Raw genomic sequence first — 22,454 nt, forward strand, 5'->3', positions numbered from 1 at the left:
GAGGTACTTAATGAATCTTTGTTAAATCAAATTGAATATCATGGCTTCAGCACATCTACCTAATTAACCACATTTCAGATGATCTCCAAATGAGTCTAGCAACAGTGGAGGAGGGTAAAGGGGAAAGTAAATTGCAGCTCAGAAGAGGAAGATGGGGAGGAATAATAATAGTGGCTAGTCATTTATATAGTACTTTTAAGGTTTGCAAAGCCCTTTCCATATATTATCTCATTTGATCCTCATAACAACCTGTGAGGTAGGTGTTATCATTATCCCCATTTTACAGAAGTGGAAATTGAGACAAAGAGGCCAAATGACTTGCCCAGGATCACACAGCTAATAAGGGTCTGTGTCAGAATTTGAATTCAGATCTTTCTGATTCTGCATCTAATGTTCTAACTACTGTATCTCCTAGCTGCATGAGGAAAAATATTCAGTGTCTAAAACAAAAAGAGAGGTTGAAAAATAGGTGGCTGAAGTTTTTAAAATCAGATTTGAAAAGAGGGAGTGAAAAGAAAGATAATTGGCAGGAGAATAAATAATGAGAAATAGTGTGTAATGAAGGGTGAACCTATTCATAAGGTAAATATAAGATGCTATGCTTTCTTTTTCAAATGAGACTGGGAATTTAAAGGTTTTAATTTTTGCCAATTATCAAGTTGTCTCTCCTACCTTAAGTGCTAAAATAGTAAATAGAACCTATGTTCAGAGCCACAATTAGGATGGGGTGACTAGGGCTTCCTCTTGGCATAATCTCATGATCCCACTGTCACCATATCAACTGTGCACCAAGCAACCACTCCATCCCTCACCTGGTCCTGAGTTACTGCCCTGAGGGACTTCCTCTTGGGGCCCCAAATTTCCCCACTATCACATGTTTTCCTTCTGGGCTTTGGCTGGAGATAAGGTATTTGGTTGGGCTGTTGGGACATGAACCAGACTTCCATGGGACAGGCTACCTTCTCTCCCAGTGTTAACTGTTCCTGACCAGGGCACACTACCTTCTGCACCTTCTGTCAAATGCCAAGACCGAGGGTCCTACACAATATTAGAAGAGGTGCTGTAATGCACCAAATAGGAGGGGATCCTACAGCCCAGAGAACTTTTCCTTGTTCCATCCCCTGGCAGCTTCCTGAGCAATGATGCCACAGGGTTTCATAGGCAAATATGGTGGATGGGAGTGTCTCTGCTCCCAGAGAGCCTTGTATCCTGAGGTCCAAGTTCTCTTCCCACATCTGTATTTGCCCCAGATACCAGAAGGCCTAGTTACATCTCTGCCTTTGTTTATTCATATTGGATCCTTCCTTGAAATACCATATTCTTTGCAACAGTACTATGTTCCTGCATATTATTCTGTAGGGCAATGTTCTCCAAACTTTTTTGTAAAAAATCACATATTCCATAAAGATTTTTTGAGTATATTGTTCCCAACATGTATATATTTATTTATAAATTATAGACATGTACATGTTTCTAAGTTCAGTTTACTTCCGTATTGGTTTTGATGTCTGTCACAACTGAAAAAAAGATACCTGCTAAAGATATGTAGCTCCAAATGGAAGAAGTCCATTGTTGGCTGAACTTACTAGATCGTGAAGCTCGCTTTAAAATCCTATTCATTAGTTATGCAAAGGATTTTGTTGAAATATGACTAGTAAATTTCCACATTCCCTTATCACAATTAGTAATTCTAACAAAATTCATCCAAAAGTGTTGCATTTGTAAATCTTTAACAAATGGCTTCAAAAGCTACTGAAACTCTTCATTTGAAAGATTTTTTTAAAAGGTTAGAAAATTGTGTTTCTAAGTTTTTAAAGTGTGAGGATATGAGCTATTTTATAGGTGACACACATCAGTTTTGGCAACAAAAAAAATCATATGATGATGGAAACATTTCCAAACAGCTGTTTTCAAAATACTCTATTCATAGCATGTTTCTATTAAAAGGCAGTTACTTTCTCATTCATTATTAAAAGTCACCTTTGTCTGATATCCAATATATAAATGGAACTAACTCAAATATATAACATCAAAAGCCATATCCCGATGGATAAGTGGTAAAAAGGATATAAGTAAACAGCTCTCAAAAGAAGAAATACAGACTAACAACCATATAACAGGCTCCAAATCACTAAAAAGAAGAGGAACTCGAATCAAAACAGTTCTGAGGTTTCAACTTATACCCAGCAGGTTGGCAAAGGTGACAAAACATGAGAATAGTCGGTGTATGAGGGGTTGCAGGGAGACCGGCAGGTATACTAATACATTGTTGGTGGAACTGTGAAATGTTCCAACCATTCTAGAAAACAGTTTGGAATTATGCTGACAGTGACTACAGTGTCCACTGCCTTTGTTCCAGAGATCCAACTGATAGGTACATAACCCCAAAGAGTTCAGAGATGGAATGAAAGGACCAATTGACACCATATAGTGTCACTTGAGAACTTCAAACAAAGCAAATGCCCATCAGTTATTGTTCAGTTTTTTTAGTCATGTCTGACTCTTCATGACCCCATTTGGGGATTTCTTGGCAAAGACACAAGAGTAGTTTCCCATTTCCTTCTCTAGCTCATTTTCCAGGTAAGGAAACTGAGGCAAAAAAGGTTAAGTGACTTGCTCAGGGTCATACAGTTAGTAAGTGTCTGAGGCCAGATTTGAACTCAGGAAGATGAGTCCTTCTGACTCCAGGTCTGGAGTTCTATCCACTATGCCACCTAGCCAAGTTCACCAGTTCAGGAATGGCTAAACAGAATGTTGGAATCACATATGAAATGAGCATGAAGAATATAGGGAGGGTTGGGAAAACATATAAACTGATGTAAGTGAATTAGATGGAACCAAGAAAAGAATATATACAACTACAGCAATGTAAATAGAAAGAACAACAGTAAAGCAAAACTAAATCTCCAATCTTATCTCTGAAGAAAAGATGTGAGAATGTACCTCCTCTGCTTCTTTGCGGAAGTATGTGACTATGGATGTGACTATAGAATACTATATATAATATTGGACTTGACTGAATATTTTGGCTGGTTTCTTAGAAATGCTTCTTATTCTTATTTTTTTTTAATTCTTTGTTGTAAGGGATGCCTTTCTGGATGGGGAAGAGAACTATTGGGAAATGAAGCCGATGTAAAAATAAGAAATACCAATGAAATAATTAAATGCCATCTTTACCTCAAAGGGGCAGATTAAGTGTGTTTACTTTTGTGAAAATATCTGCTAGGTAGCATGCTACTCAGATCTTATCATCATAATACAAATCAGAAAATTTGAGACACTTTTTTTTTTGTAGAAGAAAGAAACATAACATCTTCAAGTTTGACAGCTTTTCACCTACCCAGCAAAACTGAGTATAATCCTTCAGGGTAAAAAATGGTCATTCAATGAAATAGAGGACTTTGAAGCATTCCTGTGGAAAAGACCAGAGCTGAATAGAAAATTTGACCTTCAAATACAAGACTCAAGTGAAACGTGGAAGAGGTAAACAGGAAAGAGAAATCATAAGACTTATTAAGGTTGAACTGTTTACATTCCTGCGGGGAAAGATGATATTTGTAACTCATGAGTCCTTTGTCAGTATTAGGGTAGTGGGAGGGAAAAAATTATATGTTTCTATAGCTAGGTAGATAGAGGACACAGGGCGAGTTGAAGATGAAGGGGTGATATCTGGAAAATAAAATTAAGGGGTGGGAGAAGATTATACTGGGAGAATGAGAAAGGGAGAAGTAGAATGAGCTAAAATATCTCACATGAAACAGACAAGAAAAGGCTTTTACAGTGGAGGGGAAATGGGGGAAGGTGAGAGGGAATGAGTGAATCTTATTCTCAAAGGATGTGGCTTAAAGAGGGAATAACATATACAATGGGATATGTAAATCTGTCTTACTCTACAGGAGAATAAGGGGGGAGGGGACAAGAGAGCAGGGGGTTGATAGAAGGGAAGGCAGATTGAGGGAGGGGATAATCAAAAGCAAACACTTCTGAGGAGGGACAGGGTCAAAAGAGAGACTAGAATAAATGGGGGGGTAGGATAGGATGAAGAGAAATATACTTAGTTTTTCACAACAGGACTACTCTGAAAGTGTTTTGCATGACTACACATTTATAACCTGTATCGAGATGCTTGTCTTTTCAATGAGGGTGGGTGGGGAGGGAGGAAGGGAGAAAATTTGTAACCCAAAGTTTTAAAAACATATGTTAAAAAAAAAAAAATGTCAGAGCTGGAAAAAAAAAAAGTTTGACAGCTTTTAAATTATGATATAACCAATGAACCTGTATGCTGTTTTGTGGGGTAAAGCCTTTGGAAGTTTACTTTTTGTTTGTTTCAATAGCACTTGCCAGATAAATATTTCTGAAATATTTATATTTTTTCCAATGCTTAAGACTAGAACTCTACAATTTTTGAGTATTGCATATCTCTTTTCATCATAGCTTTTGTCAAATATTCATCTTATTCTTTCTATGACTAGTTTCATGTCTTTAGGAATTCACCTAAGTTTGTAGATCTTAACACCAGCCAGGTGAATCTCTCAAAAACTCAGATTGATTTGTGATTTCATCCATTTGGAATTGCCCATCCATTTATTCATTAATCAATAAGCATTAATTATGTACCTCTTGTGTGCCAGGTAGTGTACTAGTACTAGGTATACAAAGATGAGAGTGAAACAAACAAAAATGTACTAAATTAATTTTAAAAAAAACTAATTTGGGGAGGGAAAGCACTATTGTGTGAGGGGATCAGGAAAGATTTAAAGTAAAAGATGGTGCTTGAATGGAGTCTTGAAAGAAGTAAGAGTTTTTAAGGCAAAAGAGAGAAGGCAGTACATTCCAGGCATGAAAGAAAGTTGATGCAAAAGGCATTTAAGATGGGAGATGGAGTGTCAGATATATAGAACAACAAAAAGGCCATTTTTGCTGGACAGAAAAGTGCTGGGAGTGGAGTGATGTTTAATAAGATTAAAAAGGAGGGTTAAGCCCAGGTTGTGAAGGGCTTTAAATGTCAAATAGAGGCATATATATTTGATTCTAGAGGCACAGGAAACTGCTGTGTAGAGAATGGATTGAGAGGCTTGATTCAGGCATAGCAATTAGAAAGTTATGGCAGTAGTGTAGATGAAAGGTGATGTAGGCCTAAATTGGCAGGGTGATTAGGTAAAGTAGAGAACTGGAGAGATGTGAGAGATGTTGTGGAGGTAAAAACAATCTGATTTGGCAACTAATTGGATATGTAGGGATGAATGAAAGGGAGAAGTCAGGGTTAGAACCAAGGTCGTGAACCTAAGTGACTAGAACGAGGGTGGTGCCTCAGTGGAAACAGGAAAATTGGAAAGAGGAGAGGGGTTGGGGGAAATGGTACCAAGAGCTTCTATGTAAATAGCAACTCATCTATTTCTGCTCATCTTGTACAATTTTGCCCTGCTGAAAAGGAAAGAAGTGATGATGACCCTCTTCCTTCCTTGTCCCTGCCTTAAGAGCCCAGAGCCCTCAAAAGGGTAACCATGAGGTAATCTGAGGTTTCAAGTATCAGTATGTGGGAGGACAAAGGAGATTTTTTCCCCAGTGGTACCTATACAGTAACCCTGGATGCCTTTGTTACAGTTAGGTTATAATTGCCTGAGGGGGCTGAAGCCTGGACTGAAGGGGAAAGGTCAGGATCTTGGACATTGTCTGGAGACCAGCAGTGGGAAGGGATAATGGATCAGTATGGGAGAGTGCTAGGTGACAATAGGTGAAAGGAGTAATGCACTTTGTGTTGGAGATAAGTCCAGTGATTGGCTGTTCCAGGGAGATGGAATGTCAGCTCTTTCCTCTCTTGTACACACCTCCATGAGTTATCCAGTGGCACCTTAGCTTTCTATGTATTGTCTGACAGTAGGCCTAGCACATATACATTGTATTAAAATATTAAATAATTACAGATTCATAGAGTTAGAAAGAACCTTGGAGGCCACCTCGTCCAATCCATATCTGAATAAGAATTCAACATGTCCATCTTGCCTTGCTCAGAGATCTCTAGTGAGGGGAAATCTGCATTTCTAGGCAGCCCATTCCACATTCAGATAACGCTAATAGTTAAGGGACTTTCCCTGACATCAAGTCTAAATCAGCCTCTTTGCTATGTCCACCTACTGCTCTTAATTCAGCCTTAGGGGGCCAAGCATAATAAGACTAATCCCTCTTCTGCATAATGGTGATTGATAATCTTCTGCCGACCTGTAATTCCTCCTGTAATTCCAGACCCTTATGTGCAGTAGACAGAGCTTGGTGGGGGGAGGGGGGAGCCAGGGTGCACAGAAGGTAATCAGTCACGGGCAGGATTTTGTTTTTGACATAGAGTCCACTTAAACCCTTGTACCAGGTCCAATGGGAATGTTACAAAATCCATTTCATATTTTATTCCTATCCGAGTTATTGTGAAATACAGCCACCACGGCAGATGTGTAATTGGTAATGTTTGCATCTGGGGCCAAATAGCTAAATTGCTTTACAGAGGAAAGCCTTAACTCAGGCCTCCCCAGCTCCTCCCAGCCCAAGTCTTGGGATCTTGCCTTTCTTTTCCTCCACCCAGTCAGTACAAGAAGTCTCCATTGTATTACAACTACTTTTCTACCCAGCCCAAACATTCAACCATTACCACCTTGCTCTGTACACCATTTGCTTTGTTTCATTTCTGGGCTGTGTACCGAGGGTGTGTGTTCTCCTCTCGGCCTTCCAGGACCTCAGCATAAAAGCAGTCCAGCTATTTAAAGATAGTTCACCTGTGCAAGGTTTAGCTAAGCCTACTGAGAACATTAAGTGTGTTAAAAGTCCCACTAGACCATTTTAAAATGATGTCCTCTGTGTCCACTGTTTTCCCTCCTCATCAGTGATTTTTCCCCAGCTACAAGGTTTGATACACAATAGAAAATGCCCTTCAGCTTCCCCAGATTGAACATGGTGCAAATCCGTTTTCTGAAGAGTGGGTAAGTGTCTTGAAATTTACTGTGTGCGTCTGCGGGCCCATGGTTAAGTGGGAGGGCAAAAATATATCAAACCAGGTCAGGAGAATGAGGACAATGTGTTGTCAAACACTCCTTGCCACACAATTACTTTTCAACGTCTATTCTTCAAATACAACTGCCAACACTTAAGCTCTTATTTAGTTCAAAAGCGTAGCTGGCATGTAAGCTGCTTTCTCAAATAAAAAGGAGGCCTGCAAATTCTGTGTTCTGCTAGCAGGCCCTCTCAGAGGTGAAGAGAGAAAAAGGTTTCTTTCACATAAGACAATCATGGAGTTTCAGCTCTGGAAGGAGCCTCTGATAGAAGCAATGTCCAGTCCAAACCTGAGCTAAAGGCACCTGCTGGAGTTTTATAGATGCTGAAGGTGTACTCAAAGTGAACAATCAAGACTACTGATGATGCTAGATCTGCTTGTTAATTCTTGCTGCGGAAAGGAATTGATTGATTTATTCGAGCTATGTGAAAAGGAAACTTAATAATAAAGCATATCATCTTGAATATATTAATTTCTTTAAAAATATTATTGCTATTTTTTGTTCCTTTACATGAATTTCCTGCCTTCTTGAAAAGAGCTATCCCTTCTAAGAAGAATAAAAAAGAGGAGAAAAAATCCCAGTTCAGTAAAATTAACCAGTACATCAACCAAGTCCCTTATTGAATGCAGTGTGGTTGTTCAGTTGTGTCTGACTCTTCGTGACCTTGTGGACTGTACTGTCCATGGGGTTTTCTTGGCAAAGATACTGGCATAGTTTGCCATTTTCTTCTAAAGTGGATAAAGGCAAACAGAGGTGAGGTGACTTGGTCAGTGTCACATAGCTAGTAAGTGTCTAAGGCTGGATTAGGACTCACATCTTCCTGACTCAGGCCCTGAGCTCTCTCCACTGAGCCACCCAGCTATCTCCTAGTATGCAGTGTACCACACCCATAGCTCCCTACCCTTTCAAATAAGGGAGGGAAATGCATTCTCCTTATCTTAAAGAAGAGGTATTTATAGATCCCTTTTTGTGTTCTGAATGTTGCTTCTTATTGAAGGGGACTTAATGAAATTTTAAAGGGCCCTGCCCTCTAGGAGATGATATTCAAGATGGAGAAACAGGAGTAGCACAATTGAAACATTTCAAAAATAAGTGCTAGATTGTGTGGTCCAGAACCTCAGTGGCAGTGTGGTAGATGGGGCATTGAATTCAGAATACCTAGGTACGAATACAGCCTCAGACGCTTACTAGCTGTTTGATCGTGGGCAGGTCACTTGACCTCTCTGAGACTCAGTTTCCTCATTTTATCATTGTAAAAAGAGAAGCTGGACCAGGTAGCAGCTCTAAACCTATGATCCTTAATAGAATTTCTGCTTCAACATTTCAAGAACACTGATTTCATCAGAGGGAGTACTTCCTTTTACTTCTCAGTAAATCATCTTTATTAATTTTATGGAAGAATAAAATTATGGTGGCCAATTTTTTAGGGATGAACCTCTCTGGATCGAAGATCACTGTAGACAGTGACTACAGCTATAAAATTAAAAGATGCTTGCTCTTTGGAAGGAAAGCCATGGCAAATCTGGACAGAATACTAAAAAGCAGAGATATCACCCTGCTGACAAAGGTCTGTGTAGTCAAAACTGTTTTTCCAGTAGTAATGTATGGCCCCTAGAGTTGGACTTTGATGCTTTCAAATTGTGGTACTAGAGAAGACTTTTGAGAGTCCCTTGGACAGCAAGGAGATCAAATCAGTCAACAGTGAAAGAAATTAATTCAGACTGTTCTTTGGAAGCTGAAGCATAAATACTTTGGCCACATAATGAGAAGACAGGACTCACTGAAAAAGACCTTGATGATGGAAAAGGTTTAAGACAAAAGAAGGGAATGGCAGAGGATGAGATGGGTAGAAAATATTGTGGAAGAAACGAACATGAGTTTGGACAGACTTCGAGAGACAGATAAGGATAGAAGGGCCTGACATCTGGGTCCATAGGGTCACAAAGAGTCAGACATAACTGAATGACTGAACAACAACAACAACAATTCTGGATTTAGCTAAGCTAGCCTTTGAACAACATAAATACAGTTTATCTCCTGGACCATACCAAATAGATAGCTAGATACATGACTAGATATCTACATACATCAATGATAGACCTTTTTATCTTCTGACCCATACTAGATAGATACATACATGTATGCATGATAGACAGATACGTACGTACATACATACATACATATATACATAGATAAATATATAGAGCATTTATGAAGCACTTCCAATATACTAGGCTCTTTGATAAGTGCTGAAGATACGCATACATCTAAACAAAACAGTTCCTAGGCTCAACGAGTTTACATTCTAGTGGGGTAAGACAACACATAAAGGAGAGCTGGAAAGTAGGGAGCTGAGTGGAAGAAAGGATACCATCTGAGGGGCAAGGCTGCTGGTAAGACAGTAAGTGAAGAAGGGTGAGTTCAGCTAGGAGTAAAATGAACATAGCTGGGGCTCCTAATGAAATAGCAGTGCGGGCTGGAGACTGACTAATTGGGAGATCAAGCTTCAGAGCAGAGATATTTCCAGGGTGCATAAGCTGCTGGAGAGAAAGTGAAGTCCAGAGACTGAGCTGAGTCAGGCAGGAACTAAGTGAACACGGATAGTGTCCCCCCATGAAATGGCTCTCCAGGTTGGAGACTTGCCAATCAGAAAACCTGTGCTTGTGAGGGGGTGAAGACAATACAGCTTGTGTTCCATGAAACCCAAGGTTACCTTCATATCAAAATTAGGCACCTGGGTCATACTTGAGAGAATTAGGTATTAGGTAGGAATTAAGGTAATAAAATTAATGAACGTATATGTTGCACACAAAATGTATATGCTGTACATTATATAGCATGAAGGGAAGGCCCTCAGACATTGGTGAACCCCTGAAAGTGAATTTATCAGAGGACATAAATGTGAATCATGCAGAATGGGCAGTCCTGGTTGGGTTGAGATCTGCATTGTTGGAGGGAGTACCCATATTGATAAGATCACAAGTAGACTGGAGTGCTGGAACATATAACCAATTATATAATAGAAAAGAAGTCCAACAAAATCCTACTCTAGTGCCTCATTGTAGAATGGAGAGGACTCTGGGTTCTCAAAAGTTATGCCTAGTGGAACATATGATCTGGCAGGTTCTCCCAAACTAGGAAATCTTTTAGTACAGGTCACAAGACAGATTTCTTCAGACTGTGTACCTATGGTCTGAGCAACAGCCTTGTAATCAATTAATCAATTGACAAGCATTTATTAAGCACTTACTATGTGCCAAGACATTGTGCTAAGCACTTGGGATGTGAAGAAAAAATAGAAACATTCTCTCCCCTCAAGGAGTTTACATTCTAATGGGGGTGGGGAGAGAGACAAGGTGTGTGTAAATAGGTGTGTGAATAATGAATGCAAATAAATACAAGATAACAAATGCCTATCAAGAGGTTGGCCATGGGGTGGTAGCCAATCTTTGGTCACAATTCCCAAATACCATCTCGGAGAAAGGATAGAGGGAGTAGCCACATGTGTAATAATGTAAATCCTACAATAAAATGAATAAACACAAAGGAAAAGAGAAGGCATTCCAGGGCAAACAAACAAACAAAAAAACCATGACTGAAAGTGAAAATGAGCAGAGCTGGACTAGGTAACCTCTAGTCCAGTTGGATTGTGAGTGGGTAGGAAGGCAGTTTTGGGAAATATACAGTGAGATATGGCTGCTGGGTGGCATAGTGGATGAAACACTGGGCCTGAAGTCAGGAAGACATGAGTTCAAATATGACCTCAGACCAGACACTTACTAGCTGTGTGACCTTGGGCAAGTCACTTAACTCTGTTTGCCTCAATTTCCTCATCTATAAAATGAGCTGGAGAAAGAAATGGCAAACCATTCCAGTATCTTTGCTAAGAAAACCCCAAATGGGGTCACAAAGAGTCAGACATGGCAGAAAATGACTGAACAACAACAGTGAGTTATCCAGCCTTACTGACTCAGAGGGTATGTACCAGAGATAGGGAAATAAAGTTGATAGGGTCACAGATTCAGAGTGGGAAGGAACTATTGTGGTAAACTCTTGGGATGTGAGGGATGTGAGGGATAGAGGCCATTAAATCCAATCCTTCCTTTTACAGATGAGGACCATAAAGTACGGAGAGGTTTTCTTTCCCAGGACCACATGCTGAATAAGTAACTGAGATTGGATTTGAACTTAGGTCTTCTTGACTGTAGAACACCAGTGCTCCACACTGAGATGAATATGTAGAATGGGACCTGATTACAAAGTTCCTGGAAAGCCAGGAAAGCAGAAGATTTTGGTTGTAGCAGGCAAGAGGAATCCATTGTAGATTTTTGAGCAGGAGTAGTGACAAAAGGAAGGTATTATTTTAGAAAAATTACTGTGTTAGTGGTTTCCAGGAGGAGTGATGGGTTTGAGGTAAAAGATCCAGGAACCAAGGAAACCAGTTATAGGACTGTTGCAAAAACCTGGGACCCAAAACAGAGGAAAGGGCAGAACCATATGCAGGAATGTGTATTACTGGAGATACAGAAATCGTTTTGGGACAGATAGCAATGTAAGTTACTGTGTGAGAAACTGTCCATTCCCCAATGGGCAATTCACCCAAATGCCTCATTGAGGTTAAAGATCCTATGAACAGGCAAGCTCAAGTCTACTTCCTTTCCACAGGGCAGTCCTTCAGATACTTGTAGAGAGCTGTCACGCTTCCTTCCCTTTCTCCCTTCCCAAATGTATAGTTTTCTGGTTCCTTCAGACAACTCATATATTATCTGATTTCTAGGATCTTATCTTCCCAGTTGCGCTTCTCTGGAAACCCTCTAATTTATCATTGTTCATCCTAAAATGTAGCACACAGAATTTAACACATTACCATAGAGATGGTCCAATCAGAGATGGTCCAAACCTTTCTTTGAAGAGGCATCTCTCTTAGTGACGCCTAAGATTGCATTAACTTTCTTGGATGCCACATCACCAAGCTGACTCATAGTGAGCTAGCAGTCCACTGAACCCTCTTGATCTTTTAAACTGCTGTCTAGCCATGACTCCTCAGTCTCAAACTTGGTTTTTTTTTTTCAAATCCAAGTATGAGATTACATTTATCACCATCAATGTGATTATATTAGATTTCATCCAGTCTTCTAGCCTGTTGACATCTTTTTAGAATCCTGTTTCTGCCATCCTCTGTTTTAGCCATCCTCTCCAGATTTGTATCATTAGAATTAGAATATAAGCTTCTTGAAGGTAGGGATGGATTTATTCTTTGTGTTTTTATCTCTAGTGCCCAACCCAGTTCCTAGACCATAGTTCAGTTCAGTTCAGTTCAGTCATTTTTAGTCATAATCCAACTCTTTGTGATGGGGGTTTCTTGGCAAAGATACTGGAGTGGTTTGCCATTTCCTTTTCCAGCTTATTTTATAGTTGAGGAAACTGAGACAAACAGCATTAAGTGACTTGCTTATGGTCACACAGCTACTAAGTGTCAGAGGCCAGATTTGAACTGAGGAAAATAAGTCTTCCTGACTCTAGGTCCAGCACTTTATCCATTGGGTCACCTGGCACTCATAGTAGGTGCTCAATAAATTCTTGTTGATTGATTGATTATTTGCTAATTTGATAAGCATTTCATCTGGGCCTGGTAATTGATTAAAAAAAAAAGACTCAGGGAGACCAGTCAGAAGACTATTGCAGTAGTCCAAGAATGATCCAGGGTGTTGACTGTGTGAATGGAGAGAAGGGGATGTATATATCAGATGTATACATATAAGGTAGAATGTATAAGGTAGTATGTATAAGGTAGAAATAACAAGATTTGACAACATATTAAATAGGTGAGTTGAGCATAGTAAGAAGTTGAAGCTGACATTATAGATGAGCCTGCACGAATGAGAGGGTGATGGCACCATTGACAGAAACAGGGAAGTTGGAAAGTGGAAAAGGTTTCGGGGGGAAAGATATTGAGGCAACTTTTGAACATGTTGAGTTTGAGATGCCTACAGAACATCCAATTTGAGTTATTGAAGAGGCAGTTGGAGAGCTGAGAAAGGAGCTCAGAAAAGAGGTTAGAGCTAGACAAATGGATCTGAGAACCATCTCCAATGAGAGGACAGTTGCACTCTGGGAAGTTGATGAGATAAACCAAACAAGTTAGAATAGAGAGAAGAGACCAGCATGACCCTTGGGAGGCATCTATGGTTAATGGGCATAACCTGGAGGAGGGAGACTGAGCCAAACAGGTAAGAGAACCAGAAGAGACAGGTGTCACAGAAACCTAGAAAGGAGTGAGTAGAGAGGGGAAGTATAATAGTGTCAGAGAAGTCAAGAAGTATGAGTTTTGAGAAAAAACCATTTGATTTGGTAATTAAGAGATTGCTGGTAAAAGAGATAGTCTAGATAATGGTGAAAAATCTATGACATGCATGAGAATCTACTCATTTTTAAAAATTAACCTTTAGCAACAGTGAAATCCTATACTACTTTTTTTTGGGGGGGGAGTAAAGGGTAAGATAGGCTAGCCATATAGTGAGAGTGAGGGATAATCACTGGGTATTTCTTATGCTTCACAGGTATCTATATAATGTCACAATATAATATCATTTATAAAGTACTTTAAGGTGAAAAAAATGATTATTAATAACCAACGATTTGGGGAGATCCAGGGTGTTCCCCCTTTTTCTAAAGTCCTGATTTCAAAAGTTCAGTTTCTTGAAGGACATTACTGATATTGAGATTGGACTAACTTTGTTTACAATGTTGTTCAGACCCCACCCAGGTGGGGAAGCCATTGTATTCTAGTCAGGTTTGGGTGGGGATAAATTCTTTGAGTAGATCGCCCGAAGCTGTGGACAGTCTGGGTATAGAGATAGTCTGTTCATATAATATATGAATATAATATAATATTCATTCTGTCTTTAATTGTTAACCAATCAGAGTTGATTGCCACCCTCAGGAACACCCCTCTTCCAAAGGCCATATCAGCCATAAGCCTGCAGCCGTAATTGTCTTTGGTCTAAGAGAAAGATGGCCAAATGACCATCCTTTTATTAATAAGCATGCTGACATTATTAATAAAATTATTAAATTAGCCAGAAATTATGTCTGTCAAACTTTTTAAATATCACAAAGGTTTGCAAAGTGCATTACCAATATCTTATTTGAATCTCACAATTACCTTGGGAAGTAGGTACCCATTTTGCAGATTAAGAAACTGAGGCAGAAAGCGGTTAAGTGGGGAAGAGAATAAACATTTATATCGCATCTAGTATGTAGCATAGTGCTTTGCACTATGCTAGGCACTTTTTTAAAAAACAAATATCCCATATGATCCTTACAATAATCCTCCAAGGCAGGTATTATTACCCCATTTTGTAGTTGAGGAAACTGAGGCAAACAAGTGACTTGCCCAGAGTCACACTGCTAGTAAGTATCTGAGGCTGGATTTGAACTCAGATCTTCCTTGAATCCAGGCCCAGTTCTCTAGACACTACACCACCTAGTTGTCTCCAGAAATCTAGATCAGAGAAAGGCCCTTTGCCCAGGATTAGAACGCATTTTTAGATGACCATTTACACACCTGTGGGAGCGAGGTATGCCCCATATTGATGAAATCTGACTCACAGAACTAAGGATATGGGTCAGAAGAGTGTCCAGTTGATAAGATATTTGGTAGTATCTATGAAGAATTAAATAAACCCTGTAAGAGTTTTTTTGGGGGGCATCTGGTCCTATGAATTTCATTGGTGTGGGCATCTCTCAGTGAGCAAACTGTTCACCAATGGAGATCAACAATTCCTATAACTCATTGCTCTTAGAGGCAGCTAGTTGGCTCAATAGATAGCGCTCTAGGACTGAATTCAAGAAGATCTAAGTTCAAATCCAGTCTCAGACACTTACTGGCTGTATGACCCTTCGCAAGTCACTTAACCTCTCTTTGCCTCAGTTTCCTCAACTGTAAAATGGGGATAATAACAGCACCTACCTTTTTCAAGATTGTTATGAGGATCAAATGAGACAATTTTTGTAAAAGTGCTTAGCACGGTGTATGTAGCAGGTACTTTGTAAATACTTAATCCATTCTTTCCCTTAGATGGTTTCCTGGAACACTAAAAGATTAAGTGACTTGCCTATAAGCTAGCAACTGGTTTGTCAAGGGTAAAACTTGAACCCAGGTCTTCCTGCCTACAAAACTAGCCTTCTCTCCACTTCAGCACGCTTCCCCTGAGGAGTTACGGGGTAAAAAATTTTGGAAACCATTGAACTTGAGGCTATGGAAGCTATAATGCACATGGCCCATGGTCTTTTGTAGTATTATAGTAAAGGTAGACGATGAGACTGCAGAACCTTGATTTGAAAAAAGGGATTTGATTAGGACTCATTAAATTTTAATCATAAACTGAATTCAAAATAAATTGAAAACCGGTTGACAGACTGCAAACAAAGGGTGCCAATAAATGGTTTGGGGGCTTAGTTAGGGGAAGGTTTCCAGGGGCTTGTGAAGCAAAGATGGGCTGAATTTAATGAAGGTGTGAAGTATCTGAAAGAAGATAAATAGTATAATAATTAAATGGAATAAGAGCAGGAGTGAGGCTCCTGGATGATTAATAAGCTGGAGAACTGATTCCTAAGCAATCAGAAGGAAAAAAAAAAAGCTCGATTTCAACAGCTGCTTGAGGTATCTGATTTTTCTTTTTTTTTTTGGTCAGCGATAGAGTGTAAGAGTCCTTTGAAATCTATATGGCTTCTGATCAGGTAGGTGGTTCTTATGTTAACACAAGCAACACATGTAGCTCAGTTTTATATAGATTTACATATGTTTCAAGATTGCTATTAGGAAGGTCCAAAAATCTATCTGACTTTTGTCAGAATTTCAGCTACAGTTTTTAAATGTCTCACTTGGCTAGTAGTGAGAGATATTTTATAAGAAGGTTTCTAAGAACCAGGGATAAAAAAAATCATTTAAAACTCTGCTAATAAAAAAATAATAAAATAAAACTACTAATACTCAGTGCCTCTCATCCCCTCCCCCAAATGTATGCAAACTTTATAGCATTGGTCTTCTCGGTAAATAATTGAGGAGGCCTGGTTTTGAGTGAACTGCTTGGCCAAGAGTCAAACTCTAGTGAACAAATACTTCCAACATTACTTGCAAAATTTCCCAGACGAAGAAGTTCTTCCGTTTTGCTTGCCAGAGGATTTGAAATAGTGGCAAGCATTGGAGCCAAGGGAGCCCTAACTGCCCTTTTGGAAAAAAAAAATCATGCTCAGTAATTCTCCCAGTGCAATGACTTGCTCTAAATTCAATTGGCTTTGGGCATCTTTTTGAAACTTAGAGTGTGGGAGCTGGAGGGTACAAGGAACGAACTGACAACATTTCTTTGCTAATTGGCCACAAACAGTCAGAAAAAAAAGCTAAAACTAATATATGTGTTCAATTCAATTCAACAGAGCATTGATTAAGCCCCACCTGTATACACGGAATAGTGTTAGTTGTTAGAAAAAGCGAGACATTAAAAAACTGTAGCTGAAAGTCTGTGAGGGGGATTTGGGAAGGTAGTTACTTGAGCCTTCAAGAAAGCTAAGGATTGTAAGAGGCCAAGACAAGGAGAGAATGTCTTTCTGGCATGTGAAAAGAAAAGGCATGAAAGAAGGAGATGGAAAGGCAAGTTCTGGAAACAGCAAACACTCTAGATAAAGGAGGACAAGATGAGTGGGGGAGGAAGAAGAGAACAAACCTCAAGTTTGGAGAGGACCATTTAGCTAAAAGTCAAAATCAAAAGGATGGAGGAATGGAATGCTGGAAATTCCTGGAGTTAGGAAATAATTTGGCAGAATACAGCCAAGCCACCTAGGGCAAATAACTCTCATGACTGAACCCAAATATGTGCCTGCATGCACACTCATGCATATACACAAAGTATCTGCCAGTAGCCAAACATGCCGTGGTTGGGGAATGGAGGGAGGGCAGTGGAGTAGGTGGTGGAGAAGGCAGAGATATTGTGGCAATGCTCTATCACCTCAGCACTGCTTGGCATCAGCTCCCCAATCAAACACTGAAGCCCCAAGGGTACAACAGAAAGGTCCCAGCCACAGACTGGGATGAAGGCTCATGAAAGCGCCCACTCTCTAAACGCCTTTCAGTTGTCTTCTCCCCAACCTCTTCTTCATGACCTGTGCTCATACACATTAGTACGTATGCAGGTGCAAGAACACACACGAGCAACTGGAGAGAGGTGAATCTAGGCAAAATATGGAAGGAATAGTGGACTTGAGATGCATCAGAAGATAGAAGAGCAGCCAGAAAGCTGAAACTATCGTAGGGCCGATGAGCGTGGAGTTCATGAGAGAGACCCTGAAGAAAAACCTTCCTAATACAATTGTTACACATCACAGAGAAGCAGTGGGGTTATGTTAATTAAAAAAAAATAACCAGATATTTGACTTGGGGTTGTCTCTCTGTTAGAATGTAAGCTCCTTGAGGGCAGGAATTGTTCCACTTTTGTCTTTGCATTCCCAGAGCCTACTAAGCACACATTAGGAGCAACTAGATGATTCAGTAGAGACCTGACTTCAAATGCTACTTCAGACCCTGGGCTACTTCAGACCACTTCACCTCTGTTTGCCTTAATCCACTGGAGAAGGAAATGGCAAACCCCTCCAGTACCTCAGTTGAGAAAACCCCACGGACAGTATGGTCCATGGGGTCATGACGAGTTGGACGTGACAAATACTGAACGACAAAGGAGCTTAATCAATGCTAGATTGATTGATTCATTAATAATAGCTAACATTTATATAGCATTTATGATTTATCAGGCACTGTGTTTTCTTCCATTAGGAAGGAACACATCATTTAATGTGTCTTGTTTTTGGTCACATTATTTTGCTGTTGATGTTTGCAGTTTATCTATGCTTTAAAAAGTGAATGCAAGATTTCCTGTAGCAGAAAACTGATGCAAATTCAAAGGATCGTCCTGTTTCACGTTCAACAACATGTAAAAAAACAAACTTAATTCAGACCAGCTAAATACAGTATCTCTCCCTTTTCTCTCTCTGTCTCCTCTATTAAAAGAGAATTCCCAAATATTGTGAATTCTCTTCTCTTCCTTTTTCATTTTCAAAGATCTTGACAAACACTAACTTTTTCTATCCCTTGGGCTCACTATCTCTCTATTATCTTCCTAGATTGGCTTCTCTTCCTGATTGCCAATTGTATGAGTACTGGTTATAAGTACAGGGTTTGAAGGAGAACCATAGAAAGAGGAAATTACAACCTATGTGACCCCAGGCAACATATCCAACTTTTCTGAACCTGCCTATCTCACAGGGTTGTTGTGAGGAAAGCATTTTTTTTTTAAATGTTAAGTGCTAAACTTATTTTTGTTTTGTTTTGTTTTACTAGTTGGGGAAGGGAGGTCTGAACCTGTGTTTTCATCTGTATGGCATATTCTCAGTTGAGGAAAACTTATACTAATGAAGATCCACATGGAGTCTTAGTTTCCCTGGTCATTGAGAGGTTAAGTGACTTTCCCATGATCACAAAGTCACTATGTTTTATAGGGAGGGTTTGAACCCAGCTGTCAATCCAAGACATCATGTTGTCTCTCAAACTGCTCATTATCATTATCATTATTATTATTATTATTATTATCAGTAGTAGGAGTGGTAGTAGAAGTAGCAGTAGTTAGTAGTAGGAATAGTAACTCATGAATCCTGACAGAAACCCCCGGTGAAATAAGCTGCTAGGAATGTCCCTACACAGTGAGCATCTTAGCCCTAAATACATTTCCCCTCCCAAATTTTTCTGAAATGCCCAAGGTTACCTTCCTTGTTAGCTGAACTGGTGGCCTGCAAAGAAGGGCAGCAGCCATATTACTAAGAGTCTGACAATGCTTTCTCAGCTGGCTGATTTGGGCCAGCAGCACCATAAAGATAGGATTGTGTTGTGACATTTGGGAATCAAAGCTGTCTTGGCAGCTGAGCAATATTTAACCCAGTGTTTGATAATGATGCCCTAGTATTTGACTGTAAAATCCAAAAACTCATCTCAATCGATGCATCCTTGAAAACCTCAGAATCCCCCCACCATCTAACCCCAAAAGAAAACAAAAACATCCTAAAACCTGTACCCTTCAAAGCCATAAACATGGCATGGATTAGAAAGGGAACTGATGCCAGTTTCCATCAGTCAATCAGTCAATCAACCAATAAACCTTTATTTATTAAGGTATGTTCTAGGTACTGGGTTGGGCTCTGAAGATTCAAAGACAGAAGGATTTGAATGTATTTAGAATGTCTTAACACAGTCTGTGCCCTCAAAGAGTTTTCATTTTAGTGGGGAGATAGACTATAATAACTGATAAGTAAATATAGGCTATCTACTAAATAAGTACACAGTGATTGGGGGAGGAGGGCTCTAGGAACTGGAAAAATCATAAAAGGCCTCTTGAAGGGCCGGCATATCTCATTCAGCATAAGCCTATTCTGAATTTCATTTTTGATGCCTGCTGGCAGTTGCCAGAAACACAAGAGGGTTGGGGGAGGGGGGAAAAAGAAAAGAAAGAAATTGTTGCCTGGATAGCATTAAGTATTCTTTATGTCATCAAACAGGGTTTCTAATCACATTTTGTCAACCTAGAGAGTGTACAGGATGTGTTTTGTAGTTTCCTTTCTGAGGATATTAAAGGTGTCACAAACATTTATTACCCCCAGAAAAGAGAAATTTCAGCTGCTCTGTAATTCTCAGCTGCTAAGTTTGCCAATGAGTCTTCTGGACAGCACTTGCCTCTCTTTAGACAGTGGGAACTATAAAATGATTTTTTTTCCTAAACAAAGTCCATAAAATCCTCTCTCTTTTCTATTCCAGTCCGTATTTTCTGACCCTGGCCCCACAAGTCATGCCAGAACCACAAGAGCCTTCTGGGGGACACAGCTGAGTTCTGTGTCCTGACACCCCCAGCCCTTGTTACAAATGTTTTTGGTAAAAGTGGGTGAATCAATGGCGAAGCAGCAGAGAGAAACCTCAGTGGAAGAGGAAACAGAAAACAAATGAAGATATGAATGTTTTTTCCTTCCCTTCTAAGCCTCCATCCCTTATACCCACTCTTGTCACTCCAATATCCATCCCTCTCATTTGCCTACAAATCCCAGATGGGATTTTACAATCTGCGGTCTAAGCATTTATGGAGCACTTACTCTCTACTTCAACAAGCATGTATTAAGTGCATGCTGTGTGAAAGCCATTGTGCTAGGTGCTGGGAATACAAAATAAAATAAACAGTTGCTACTCTCAAGGAACTTAGAATTTATTCAGTATAACGCACAATAAAAGAATCCATTTATTCTGTGGAATGATAGTGGTACCAGGCACTGTGGGGATTACCAAAACAATGTGACCCAGGTAGCTTATGGGGAGACATCATTAAAAGACACGAAATAATTATGCTGCTGCTATGGCCATCCATCTTAGCTATCCCTGATCTAATACAACTTAATTTCTTTTTGGTGGTTGTGTGCTTCTCGGGGTGGGGGTGGTCTTTTATGTGCCAGTACTAAAGAGACCTCCCACAAAGTACAGAACACTGGAGAACATTAGTCTGGGTTTAGCTTCTGAGATCCAGGATAGCACTTCTGTACTAGTTTTCCCTAAAGGTTCTTTTTTAGAGCCAGGAAATGAATGGCTTATTGAAGGAAAACACACCAGCCCACCAACTAATTGAAAATTGGGAGAAGCTGCCTGGCCTAAGCAAGTGTGGATTTTTCTCAGCTTTGAAACAGGGATGCAAGAAAACTTGGGAACCGTCTTCCCAGCACTGCCATTGACGTGTCCTGTGGCCTGAGGCCAGCGACTTAACTTTTGCCAGTCTTAGCTCTCTTCTCAGGACAAATGGAGATCTGTCATCTTATTGTGGGAACACCAGGTTCCCAAAACATGTTTTCCCAGGCAAAACCCTAAATTTGAGAAAAGAGTCCTGCTTCCCCCCAAAGAGTTAATTTTTGCCTCGTTGATTGAAATTCTAAACCACCAAGTAACACTCAAGCAGGAGAGGGAAAGATTCACTGTGCTGTTCTTTTTCTAAACCAAAGCCAGAAAAATAAAGGGTGGGGAGGAAAAGGGGATGGGCAAAGGAGACAGGCCGTTTCAAGAGATGAGGAAGAAAAACACATTTTTTTAAAAGTGGGTCAGTGGCTGGAAACAAGATCAGGCAGGGCAGCAGCGATCTTGAAACAACTCACCTTAGAATCAGGATGGACGAAGCCTGGCAGAGCCCAGGGGAGGGGAAGAGGCAAAGGGAGGAGGGTCCCCCTTTCTCCCTCCTCCTGTCACTTCTTACACCGTCCTCAGGGTTTGGATAGCTTTAGGTGTCTCTCTTTGTCTCTCTTTCTCTCCCTGTCCTGTCTAGTCTCAGGTAAGTTGCAGAACAGGCTTTGAATCAGGAAGTGGAAGTTATATGCAAATCACAACTGAGAACTAGAAAGCTCTGTCTCAATATTTTCCTGTGGGGGAGTGAACTTACAGCAAAGTCACTTCATTTCTTAAAACCGAAACCTCTTTCATGGACTAGAAATGTCCAGTGGCCAATTAGGTTTCCTCTTCCCCTAGGCGTCCAGGACTAAAGAAGCCGAGTGGAGGAATGCCACTGGGACTTAAGTGGCCGTGGCAACTCCCTCTAGGTCACAGCTTCCAGGGGAAGCCCTCCTGGTTAATTGTGGTTCGGCCTCGGTTAATTATTGTTATCAATTGGTTCAGGGCTCCCAATGGGAAGGAAAGGAGTTTCATGGGGAAAGAGGATTTGGAGTAAAAGGCGCTGGGTCTGGATCCCTGGAAGAGTTTTACTAGCTGTGTGACCTTGGGCAAATGCTCTCAGCTCTCTGAGCCTTGGCATTATAAAATAAGGTGGCTGGACCAGAGGACATTTAGGGTCCTTTCTAGTTCTAAATATGGAATCCTATAAAATGAAAAAGACTCATATTGTAGAAGCTTATTTTACTAAAAACGAAACAAAACAAAACACCTTTGCTCCTTGAGTTCCAGAAGAAAGAGCCATTCTGAAGTGTTCCTCATTTGAGACATGGAAAAAGTCAGTGGATCTGTAGGTACTTTTCAGGCTATGTTGCTCAGCTCGGGTTTCATCCTGGTTCACTTTCATAAAATCCAGTGAATCTCCCTGGTCTTTCATCAAATCCATTTAATTTCCCTTCTTTTAGTCAGTCAACAACTTGGTGCAGTGGAAAGCTCATCTGGATTTAGGGTTAGGGTTAGGGCTTTGTCGCTTCTTACACGTGTGTGATCTCTGGCAAGTCATTGTTACCTCTCTGGGCCTCCGAGACTATGTAACTAGGGGATTGGATTGGTTAGATAATCTCTAGCTAAAATCATTTCCAAGTCAATAAATCATCCTCCCGGTGTCATTGGTCCTCTTT

At 40.2% G+C, this 22,454-nt stretch overlaps 1 protein-coding gene across 1 annotated transcript in view; it reads right to left on the reverse strand.

The window, feature by feature from the left end:
* Positions 1 to 21,531, reverse strand: part of TRAF3IP2 (TRAF3 interacting protein 2) — a 68,373-nt gene extending 46,842 nt beyond the window's left edge. Inside the window, exon 1 of the mRNA XM_027848634.1 lies at positions 21,267 to 21,531. The gene's annotated coding sequence lies outside the window, so the exon portion shown is untranslated. The remainder of the gene's footprint in view (positions 1 to 21,266) is intronic.
* Positions 21,532 to 22,454: the final 923 nt, after the last annotated feature.

This window comes from Vombatus ursinus, unplaced genomic scaffold (assembly GCF_900497805.2).
Source record: "Vombatus ursinus unplaced genomic scaffold, bare-nosed wombat genome assembly UNPS02006779.1, whole genome shotgun sequence".
In the NCBI taxonomy this organism is placed as follows: Eukaryota; Metazoa; Chordata; class Mammalia; order Diprotodontia; family Vombatidae; genus Vombatus; species Vombatus ursinus.